The 12,695-nt window shown below is 43.0% G+C and overlaps 1 long non-coding RNA gene across 2 annotated transcripts; it reads left to right on the forward strand.

Moving 5' to 3' along the window:
• Positions 1-1,681: 1,681 nt before the first annotated feature.
• Positions 1,682-12,492, forward strand: LOC106569893 (uncharacterized). 2 transcript variants are annotated; one of them, XR_006758900.2, is made up of 5 exons: positions 1,682-1,897; positions 10,543-10,707; positions 11,244-11,417; positions 12,024-12,187; positions 12,321-12,492. It is a non-coding gene; the product is annotated as an uncharacterized LOC106569893 (long non-coding RNA). The 2 variants fall into 2 exon arrangements; XR_001320576.3 differs by lacking the exon at positions 11,244-11,417.
• Positions 12,493-12,695: the final 203 nt, after the last annotated feature.

Consider the following 12,695-nt stretch of genomic DNA (forward strand, 5'->3'; position numbering starts at 1 on the left):
GTGCTGTAACCCCGGATGAAGCGGCGATAGTAGTTGGCGAATCCCAGAAAATGTTGCAACTGCAGCCTGGGCGAAGGCTGGGGCCAATCCACCACCTCTCTCACTTTCCCGGGATCCATCTGGACACTCCCAACAGAGATGATGTACCCCAGAAAGGGGATGGTGGAGCGATGGAACTCACTCTTCTCTGCCTTAACAAACAGCTAGTTCTCTAGGAGGCGTTGAAGAACCTGTCGGACGTGGAGCACATGTTCTTGGGGGGCGCGGGAGAAGATGAGGATGTCAATGTAAATGAAGACGAACCGGTTCAACATGTCACGGAGAACATAATTTACCAGAGCCTGGAACACAGCAGGGGTGTTGGTGAGGCCAAATGGCATGACCAAATACTCGTAGTGGCCGCTGGCCTTGTGGAAGGTGGTCTTCCACTCATCCCCCTCCTGTATCCGCACCAGGTGGTATGCGTTCCGTAGATCCAGCTTGGAAAACACGGTGGCCCCCTGGAGTGGCTCAAAGGCCGAGGAGATGAGTGGTAGCGGTTCTTCACCGTTATGCCATTGAGTCCCCGGTAGTTGATGCACGGGCGCAATGCCTTGTCCTTCTCCACAAAGAAGAATCCTGCGCCAGCAGGAGAGGACGAAGGACATATAAATCCTGCAGCTAGGGAGTCCCCAATGTAGGTGTCCATAGCCTTGGTCTCCGGTCCCGACAGCGAGTCCAGTCGTCCCCGGGGCGGAGTGGTGCTAGGAAGAAGGTCAATCCCACAGTCATATAGTCAGTGCAGTGGAAGCGAAGTGGCCTAGGCCTTGTTGAACACCTGCCAAAGGTCCTGGTACACCGCGGGAATGGCGGATAGGTCTGGGGCACCTTCGGAGCCCCCAGAACGATGTCCCGGGGAAGGTTGCGCTGACTTCAGACACTGGCCATGGCAGAATGGACTCCAGCCCATGATGGCACCAGTAGACCAGTTGGTGAGGGGATTGTGTTGCTGGAGCCAAGAGAACCCCAAAACCACGAATCTGAGGAGACATGATGAGCAGGAATTGAATAGTCTTGCTGTGATTCCCTGACACCCGTAGGTTGATGGGAGTGGTAATATGAGTGACCCGGCCTATAGAGCGCCCGTCCAGCGCTCTAACATCCATGGGAGTGGAGAGGGGCTGTTCAGCTCGGAAGCCAGAGTTAATGAGGACCCAGAGAGATTTAGACTGGTTTCCCCACAGTAGAATGTGCCCAGCTCTACCTAGTTGCATACGCTCGGGAAGCGGTGACTCAGCAGTCGTCGGCGACTCTCGGGGAAGGTCAGGAATCCTTGGGTTCTCTCGGCAACGGGATCGTCTTGGACTTCCGGGATGACTCGGAGGCAAAGTGAAATCCCTGGACGTACAAGCAAAGTCGAATTTCCTCCTGGGGCTCCTGAGAAGGTGGCGTAACCAATGAGATGGCGCTGCTAGCAGCTGGGTTACATAGGGGTTACCACCGTGGTAGGCTGCCTCCCAAACAACCCACGGAATTCCTCCAGCAAACTGTCCAATGCCCAGTCATGCCGCTCAGCCAACGTGAACAAAACGAATTGGCAGCAGACAAACAGAGAACACCGGTATAAATAAACAGGGGATAATGGAGAAGATGGGCAACACCTGGAAGGGGTGGAGACAATCACAAAAGACAGGTGAAACAGATCAGGGTGTGACATTATCTTCATTTGTCATCCAAACTGGTTGCATTTCGGATGCAGTCTGGCTATTAGGTAATTTTCCATAACAAGGAACTGTATGTACTCGAGCTCCCCTCTGTATTCAAAAACGAAACTTCAGATTCCTGTTATGAGGTGTAGAGGCAGAGGAACAGACAGATGCAGCAGCGTTGGAGAAAACATCTGAAAAGTTTGTCTGAGGTTTGTGCTCTTTATACATATTTCATCTTCAGTAAGTTTTTAGAAAACTGTTATACGCTTTAAAGGCATTCATATAGGACATATCAGGGTATTACACTATAGCAGGGCTCTCCTACCCTGTTCCTGGAGAGCTACCCTCCTGTAGGTTTTCGCTCCAACCCCAGTTGTAACTGACCTGATTCAGTTTATCAACCAGCTAATTATTAAAATCAGGTGTGCTAGATTAGGGTTGGAGCGAAAATCTACAGGACAGTACCTCTCCAGGAATAGAGTTGGAGAGCCCTGCACTATAGCATATCGGATGCAGTGACATGAAAAACACTGCTTTTATTGATTTTCAGAGTGATTATCAAATTGTATGCATATACAAAATTGTTTCACCACAGTAATTTATAAAAAAAATACAACAATACATTTTGTAATGAAAATAGTTTTTTTTCCAATAGAGACACCTTTTCTGTGAAATGTCTGCTTGCCAATTCACAGTAACCAGTCAAACAGGTTCATGTGTGTTGTCTGTGTGTGTTGTGTGTTCACCAGGCTAACCCATCCTGAACTCCTAAATATAGCCACTGTCTCTGGGGGTGAGAGCCGGGGAACAACACAATTAATCTTCCTCAAGTCATCAGCTCTAAGATATTAAATTGTTAGGTGGGTCGTTCTTGAATTGCGGTGGCATTTGTGTCACTCGCAACCATAAAAACCCCTAAAATTACAAATAGTTAGACCTCATACATGTTTTTTTAATTTTATGTGTCTTCTTTGGGAAGACACATTTCAGTTGAATACATTCAGCTGTACAACTGACTAGGTATCCCCCTTTCCCTTTATCAGTGATAAAACATCATGCAAGGTCTTTATACTGCAAAACTTTATTTTATAAGCAAATTGGCTTGTCCCAGTAGTGATGAGTTATCTTTGAACAAGCTTACATTCTACATCTGTGTAGAGAAACAAAGTAATCTTGTGAGATCAGGATGGTTCGTACAAGCTTGTGATGAGTAGAGTTGTAGTGACATGTTTTTGGGATTAAGAGATCTATTATTTTGAATGCTAGAAAGTTATTTCATGTATTGCATCGATCAATAAAAAAAGTTATTAAAATATATATTTTTTTACAAATATGTTTCCCTTAGTTTTATGTCATTAGTATTACCACCTTAAATTACTAAGATATACAAGGACTTTGAGCATTCCCTCCAATGGCAAACTGATATCAGGGGAGGATTCTATATTAAATAAAATTATTAGTAATTATTGTAGGCAGTTTTTCACACCTTGTTGATTAATGAGTGGGGACTTCCTCCTAGGATGTAAATATCACACCCATTTTCTTGAGTAGCTAGGGCATTACCACATGTTGTATGTAAACATCACACCCATTGTTCTGATTACAGTATCGAGGCTGTGAGGAGGGGTCCTAATTTCTGTGTGCAGACATGTTGTGAAAGGTTTTGGTGGGGTGATTAAGGGGTTATTGTATTGGGGCCTATGGTGACATGGTGGGGGTTTATGTGATTGGTTAGTATTTTCTGAAGTATCTGTTCTATATCTGAGAGATACAGTAAGGTCAGGAAATTGTATTTCGTTTTTTTTAATCGCTTTGGTACTATTTTCACAAGTATGTGGTAAAATTTCACAACTCTTAGTACCAAACTCAATACAGATCATCAAAAATGACTTTTTTCAAAACGTTAAGCACATTTTCAATTGACTAATTACACACAAAATTACATCTAGAAATACCTTTCATATAAAGTAATTGCCTTTCACAATGCAATGCTCACAATACTTATTTATATAATTCTTGTCATTTGTTTAAATACATTTGACCATCACTTAATCCAACTGCGCTTAATGGTTAATTACTTAACCGTTTGGTAAACCTATAGATTTTAAACTAGTTTGTCTACTATATGGATATTGAGAACTACATAAATAAAATGTTTAAAGTATAAACATCTAAGTTCTAGGTATGATACATGATAACCGTTATTGCTAATTGATTTCACATAGTGGTCACCATATAAAAGGGTGTGTGTGAACACTTGCAATTTCTTTCAACATGGAGCAGCATAGACATCAAGGGAGAGGAAGAAACCAAAGAGCTTGTGGACAAGGGGCCCGTCAGAGAGGCAGGCATGGGGCCCATCAAAGAGGTCAAAGAGATGGGCATAGGCCGCGTCAAAGCGGTAGGCATGGGCCCAGTCAGAGGTGGGCATCAGAGAGGGGGAGGCAGACGGCAGGGAACTGTTGTGTCTAATGAAGTCCGCGCCATCGTTGTTGACCATGTGCCGAGTGCTGTAGCACGTAAAAAAAAAACGTCCGTCCTTGGTTGCAACACTCACTGAGTTCTGAACTGCCTCTGGAAGCAACATCAGCACAATAACTTTTTGTCAGGAGCTTCATGAAATGTGTTTCCATGGCCGAGCAGCTGCACACAAGCCTAAGATCACCATGCGCAATGCCAAGCATCGGCTGGAGTGGCGTAAAGCTCACCGCCATTGTACTCTGGAACAGTGGAAACGCGTTCTCTGGGTGATGAATCATGCTTCAAATTCTGGCAGTCCGACTGACGAATCTGAGTTTGGCAGATGCCAGGAGAACACTACCTGCCGAATGCATAGTGCCACCTGTAGAGTTTGGAGGAGGAGGAATAATGGTCTGGGGCTGTTTTTCATGGTTCTAGCTAGGCCCCTTAGTTCCAGTGAAGGGAAATCTTAATGCTACAGCATACAGTTTGAGGAAGGCCCTTCCCTGTTTCAGCATGACATTGCAGCCATGCACAAAGCGAGGTGCATACAGAAATGGTTTGTTGAGGTCTGTGTGGAAGAACTTGATGGTCCTGCACAGAGCCCTGACCTCAACCCGATCAAACACTTTTGGGATGAATTGGGACGCCTACTGCGAGCCAGGCCTATTCGCCCAACATGAGTGCCCGACTTCACTAATGCTGTTGTGGCTAAATAGAAGCAAGTCCCTGCAGAAATGTTCCAACATCTAGTGGAAAGCCTTCCCAGAAGAGTGGAGGCTGTTATAGCAGCAAAGGGGGGGACCAACTCCATATTAATAACCATGATTTTGGAATGACATGTTCAATGAGCAGGTGTCGATATAGTTTTGGTCATGTACTGTAGTGTATACTTCCATACATTTTCTTCAACTGATACCAGGGAACCTTCAGACGAGTCTTGAGGCCTGTGGGCATCCAGAGCAAAACAACCGACATGTACATGTTATGCATGCTGTTTTCCTAAACTCTAGTTCTACATAATGTAGCTGAAAATGTATAAATGTTCTTACATTAAAATGTTTATAGAACCTCCCACCAAAATAAAACATTTGTTTAAATAAGAATGTTCATAAATAAGAATAAATATTGTATACCTCTGCATAGCTCATAATGACAAAATCTGACAAACTTGTAACGGGCCTTGTTGCAGACATTGTTACAACTTCACTAAAACCTTTAAAAAGGAGTTCATGAAACCATCTAACCATGGATGAATCTATACATATTGATTACAGAAGACTAGTGCCACACATTGATTAACTATGCACACTTTTTTTTAAACATTTGTACCATTGAGGCATTAGGAATGGTGTTCGTTCATATAGATTTTGTTGGATTTGTTGAATGTAAATAGGATAGGTCTACATTTTAAAAATGATACACTGGTTGTGTTGTAGTTTGATGCATGAGTGGTGGGGTCTGAAGATGTTGGTGATGTAGCTAGCTATTACAGCTGTAGTTTGTGAAAGTGAAGTGGTGTGTACATGAACTGTTTTGGACTTACCCCATTCTACTTTAGTATTAGATTAAAATGCTTTTAAACAACTCTGATAACTAGAGGTCGACCGATTATGATTTTAACGCCGATACCGATTATTGGAGGACCAAAAAAAAGCCGATACCAATTAAATCGGCCGATTTTAAAAAGAATTAAAAAATAAAAATAAAAATAAAAAAAAAATGTATATTTGTAATAATGACAATTACAACAATACTGAATGAACAATGAACACTTATTAACTTAAAAAATACATCAATAAAATCAATTTAGTCTCAAATAAATAATGAAACATGTTCAATTTGGTTTAAATAATGCAAAAACAGTGTTGGAGATTGAAAGTAAAAGTGCAATATGTGCCATGTTAAAAAGCTAACGTTTAAGTTCCTTGCTCAGAACATGAGAACATATGAAAGCTGGTGGTTCTTTTCAACATGAGTCTTCAATTATTCCCAGGTAAGGCTGGCCCTCGCTACATATTCGTCACCAGACCCACTGGCTCCAGGTCATCTATAGGTCTATGCTAGGTAAAGCTCCGCCTTATCTCAGCTCACTGGTCACGATAACAACACTCACCCATAGCACGCGCTCCAGCAGGTATATCTCACTGGTCATCCCCAAAGCCAACACCTCCTTTGGCCACCTTTCCTTCCAGTTCTCTGCTGCCAGTGACTGGAACGAATTGTAAAAATCGTTGAAGCTGTATACTTACATTTCCCTCTCTAACTTTACACATCAGCTATCTGAGCAACTAACCGATCGCTGCAGCTGTACATAGTCCATCAGTAAATAGCCTACCCAATCTACCTACCTCATCCCCATATTGTTTTTATTTACTTTGCTGCTCTTTTGCACACCATCATCTGCTCATCATCATCTGCTCATCTATCACGCCAGTGTTAATCTGCTAAATTGTAATTACTTTGCTACTATGGCCTATTTATTGCCTTACCTCCTCATGCCATTTGCACACACTGTATATAGACTTTATTTTTTTATATTGTGTTATTGACTGTACGCTTCTTTATTCCATGTGTAACTCTGTTGTTTCTGTCACACTGCTTTGCTTTATCTTGGCCAGGTCACAGTTGTAAATGAGAACTTGTTCTCAACTAGCTTACCTGGTTAAAAAAAAAGTGAACTAAAAATAAATACGTTTTAGGTTATAGTTATTATAGGACTATTTATCTCTATACCATTTGTATTTCATATACCTTTGACTATTGGATGTTCTAATAGATACTTTAGTATTGCCAGCCTAATCTCGGGAGTTGATATGCTTGAAGCACAGCGAAGACCTGCTGGCAAATGCAGGAAAGTGTTGTTTGAATGAATGCTTATGAGCCTGCTGCTGCCTACGACCGCTCAGTCAGACTGCTCTATCAAATCATAGACTTAATTATAATATACTGCTCAAAAAAATAAAGGGAACACTTAAAACAACACAATGTAACTCCAAGTCAATCACACTTCTGTGAAATCAAACTGTCCACTTAGGAAGCAACACTGATTGACAATAAATTTCACATGCTGTTGTGCAAATGGAATAGACAACAGGTGGAAATTATAGGCAATAAGCAAGACACCCCCAATAAAGGAGTGGTTCAGCAGGTGGTGACCACAGACCACTTCTCAGTTCCTATGCTTCCTGGCTGATGTTTTGGTCACTTTTGAATGCTGGCGGTGCTTTCACTCTAGTGGTAGCATGAGATGGCGTCTACAACCCACACAAGTGGCTCAGGTAGTGCATCTCATCCAGGATGGCACATCAATGCGAGCTGTGGCAAGAAGGTTTGCTGTGTCTGTCAGCGTAGTGTCCAGAGCATGGAGGTGCTACCAGGAGACAGGCCAGGACATCAGGAGACGTGGAGGAGGCCGTAGGAGGGCAACAACCCAGCAGCAGGACCGCTACCTCCGCCTTTGTGCAAGGAGGAGCAGGAGGAGCACTGCCAGAGCCCTGCAAAATGACCTCCAGCAGGCCACAAATGTGCATGTGTCTGCTCAAACGGTCAGAAACAGACTCCATGAGGGTGGTATGAGGGCCCGACGTCCACAGGTGGGGGTTGTGCTTACAGCCCAACACCGTGCGGGACGTTTGGCATTTGTCAGAGAACACCAAGATTGGCAAATTCGCCACTGGTGCCCTGTGCTCTTCACAGATGAAAGCAGGTTCACACTGAGCACGTGACAGATGTGACAGAGTCTGGAGACGCCGTGGAGAACGTTCTGCTGCCTGCAACATCCTCCAGCATGACCGGTTTGGCGGTGGGTCAGTCATGGTGTGGGGTGGCATTTCTTTGGGGGGCTGCACAGCCCTCCATGTGCTCGCCAGAGGTAGCCTGACTGCCATTTGGTACCGAGATGAGATCCTCAGACCCCTTGTGAGACCATATGCTGGTGCAGTTGGCCCTGGGTTCCTCCTAATGCAAGACAATGCTAGACCTCATGTGGCTGGAGTGTGTCAGCAGTTCCTGCAAGAGGAAGGCATTGATGCTATGGACTGGCCCGCCCGTTCCCCAGACCTGAATCCAACTGAGCACATCTGGGACATCATGTCTCGCTCCATCCACCAACGCCACGTTGCACCACAGACTGTCCAGGAGTTGGCGGATGCTTTAGTCCAGGTCTGGGAGGAGATCCCTCAGGAGACCATCCACCACCTCATCAGGAGCATGCCCAGGCATTGTAGGGAGGTCATACAGGCACGTGGAGGCCACACACACTACTGAGCCTCATTTTGACTTGTTTTAAGGACATTACATCAAAGTTGGATCAGCCTGTAGTGTGGTTTTCCCCTTTCATTTTGAGTGTGACTCCAAATTCAGACCTCCATGGGTTGATAAATTGGATTTCCATTGATTATTTTTGTGTGATTTTGTTCTCAGCACATTCAACTATGTAAAGAAAAGTATTTAATAAGATTATTTCTTTCATTCAGATCTAGGATGTGTTGTTTGTGTTCCCTTTATTTGTTTGAGCAGTGTATAATAACACAGAAATACAAGCCTTAGGTCATTAATATGGTCAAATCTGGAAACTATAATTTCGAGTTTATTCTTTCAGTGAAATACGGAACCGTTCTGTATTTTATCTGGCATCCATAAGTCTAAATATTGCTGTTACATTGCACAACCTTCAATGTTATGTCATAATTATGTAAAATTCTGGCAAATTAGTTCGTAACAATCAGGCGGCCCAAACTGTTGCATATACCCTGACTCTGCGTGCAATGAACGCAAGAGAAGTGACACAATTTCCCTAGTTAATATTGCCTGCTAACATGAATTTCCTTTAACTAAATATGCAGGTTTAGAAATATATACTTCTGTGTATTGATTTTAAGAAAGGCATTGATGTTTATGGTTAGGTACAATCGTACAACGATTGTGCTTTTATCGCAAATGTGCCTTTGTTAAATCATCCCCCGTTTGGCGAAGTTGGCTGTCTTTGTTAGGAAGAAATGGTCTTCACAGTTTGCAATGAGCCAGGCGGCCCAAACTGCTGCATATACCCTGACTCTGTTGCACAGAACGCAAGAGAAGTGACACAATTTCCCTAGTTAAAAGAAACTCGTGTTAGCAGGCAATAATAACTAAATATGCAGGTTTAAAAATATCTACTTGTGTATTGATTCTAAGAAAGGCGTTGATGTTTAGGTACATTGGTGCAACGACAGTGCTTTTTCATGAATGCACTTGTTAAATCACCCGTTTGGCGAAGTAGGCTGTGATTCAATGATAAATTAACAGGCACCGCATCGATTATATGCAACGCAGGACAAGCTAGATAAACTAGTAATATCAACCATGTGTAGTTAACTAGTGATTATGTTATTAAGATTGATTGTTTTATAAGATAAGTTTAATGCTAGCTAGCACCTTACCTTGGCTTCTTGCTGCACTCGTATAACAGGTAGTCAGCCCGCAACGCAGTCTCCTCGTGGAGTGCAATGTAATCGGCCATAATCGGTGCCCAAAAATGCCGATTATCGATTGTTATGAAAACTTGAAAAATCGGCCCTAATTAAATCGGTCATTCCGATTAATCGGTCGAACTCTACTAATAACATTAGAAAACATGTCTACAACTCACAAGTACTATTTTACAATCACATTAACTCGAGAGACAAGTACAGTATCGGAACCAATTCTCAATATTCACCTGAGTGGGATTCTAAAAAAGAAGAGCAAACTTTTGACATGTACTTTACTTATGCTACTTTCATATAGTATTATTCAGTGTCAGTGTATGCAGCATTAGATACTGTGGTGATGTGTTGTATTGCTTACCTTTTCCACATGCGAATAGTCCTTAACACTTGTGGGAATTGGCCCATATGGATATGGCTAAACTAAAATGTTTCTTATAGAACAAATAGAAAATGCATAAGCATGGTCACAATTCAGATATAGTAGTGCCGTTGAAGAACAAGAGCATGCATACTTGTTATGTTGTTAGGAATACAACCCTGCATCCCCAACCATCACACAATTCTTGTTTTTTTACACAATCCAAAAACGCTAACAAAGCTGAGCCTCAGCTACAATAACGTTGGGAGGTCAGAGATGAAGAAGTCGTTTGCTGCTGGACAGAGCTGTCCACTTTGGGAACTAGACTTCAGCTTCAATGATTTGAAGGAATCTGGAGTGTGGTTCCTCAATGGACTTCTGGGTCAACAATGTAGGCTAGAGAAACTAGCGTGAGTGGAAATGTTTGCTCATCATCATCATCATCCTGACTTCATATTTTCGGATTTTGCGACCACATCTCTGACTAGCGGTGAACGTAATGCATTTTGTTTGCTTTGAAACATGTAAATAAATCATCCTCAGTATCGCTCCATCTTCCTAATAGATTGTCTGGCTGTAATCTGACACATGAATCCCTAGAAACTCTGGGCTCAGCTCTCCAGTCCCCATCTGATTGAGCTGGACCTCAGCGACAACAACCTGAGGTGACTGAGATTAAATTGCTGGGAAATGGCCTGAGAAGTCCACATTGCAAACTAGCCAACCTAGGGTAATGCCGTTACAGTTTATTCAACAATTCCAGTAGTAATATTGCCATTTGTGGAGTTTATCAATAGTATGGGTGAACTAGCAGTACATGTTTTGAATAAACATGCAACACCTCACTAACATTTATGCAAGGGTACCATTATACTAAATAAACTAATTACTACAGATTGGCTGGCTGTTACCTTTCATATGGATGTCGTGAAACTCTGGTATCAGCATTCATGCCTCAAAACGCATGCCTGAAAGAGCTAGACATCAGCTACAACAACCTTGGGGACTGTGGAGTGAAACTGCTCTGTGCTGGACTGACGAGTCGACTCTGTCATATAGAGATACTGCAATGAGTATTATTGTGTACCATACAGACAAGGCAAAATGTTCCATGAAGGCAAAAAAATCCATTTAGAAACATTTTTGTAGTGTCAATTTTATAATAAGTAATTGTTGCCTCAGCTTGCAATGCCTCACTTTATAGCATTTCTGGGCCTGTGCAGGTTGGATATAACCTTTATATTCTACCTCGTCTCTTTCTCTTAGTCTGAGGGAGTGGAATATGACAGGTGTATGCTGTTCAGATTTGGCCACAGTTTTGTGTTCATCCAACTCAAAGCTGAAAGAACTGGAACTACGAGACAATAACCTGCAAAACTCAGGAGTTGCACTTCTCTCTGCTGTGCTCAGAGACATACATTGTGAAGTACAGAGATTGGGGTAAAAGCAGCTTTGCGGTGTATCATTTTAGTAATGATAGATACTGATTAAGCAAAATGGCAGGGTGGAACTGTACTGCATTATTATTTTAAAAAATGTACCTCAATTTTGTGATATCCAATTGGTAGGTACAGTCTTGTCCCATTGCTGCAACTCCCGTACGGGTCGATAGCCATGCGCCCTCCGAAACACGACACTGCCAAGCTGCACTGCTTCTTAACCCGGAAGCCAGCTGCACCAATGTGTTGAAGGAAACACCGTACAGCTGGCGACCGATGTCAGCGTGCATGTGCCCAGCCCGCCACAAGGAGTCGCTAGAGCGCGATGGGACAAGGACATCCCGGCCGGCCAAACTCTCCCCTCACCCAGAACTCCCCTAATGCGCAAATTGTGCATTTAAAACTCCCTGGACATACAAAAGAAAATCCCCCCCTCGATGGATTTGCTGTTAAAAAAAAAGTTTAGAATGCGAAGTCGCGCCCTTCTCTTTTGTTTAATCCGCTTTCTGTGAATCTGACATTTCTCTAAAGGGAAATGTTTTTCAAGACATATCAGATGCTAGGAAGGGGACAAGTTCTTGATTTTTGTCTCTTTGTGATTCTACAGCCAGACAACCTGCAGAGGAAGGCTGTATTTATCTGGCTTCCGCTCTGAGATCCAACCCTTCACACCTGAGAGCTGGACCGGAGTTACAATCACCCAGGCGACTCTGGAGTGAAGCGGCTCTCTGCTGTACTGGAAGATCCACACAGCATGCTGAAGAAACTCAGGTAAACTCAAAAGAAAGAACAAAACCTTGATACTGAAGAAAATCTTTTTACCATCTCAGGGTTTCTGCACTTCTGTACCAAACTATATTGACTGAATCTGAATCACTGACTGGGCCTTCGATTTTCTCTACAGAGTGGATCACGGTGGGGAATGCAGGGCCAAAGCAGGGCTGAGAAAATAAAAGTCTGTGCTAGATAGGAATTACAATTAAAATGTGGGCTACAAGTAGTCAAACAAAACATTTTACACATGTTAACATTAACGTGAGAGAATTTGTACACTCTTGTATAAAGTAATACACTGGTTCAGTTGTGTTCCGTTTACCCAAACACAAAGCCTGACACCAGCCATTTTTCTTATTACCCTCAAACTTGTCAGTAGATGCCGTTCTGCTCAGTCTGGACCAAAACAGAGCGCACCCACACCTGCCACTCTCAAAGGGGAACGGAGAGGTGAGGCGAAACGTAGAGAACCAGCAACCTCTTGATCACCCAGATAGGTGACAGT

The sequence above is a fragment of the Salmo salar genome, chromosome 14, assembly GCF_965601325.2.
Source record: "Salmo salar chromosome 14, fSalSal1, whole genome shotgun sequence".
Classification (NCBI taxonomy): domain Eukaryota; kingdom Metazoa; phylum Chordata; class Actinopteri; order Salmoniformes; family Salmonidae; genus Salmo; species Salmo salar.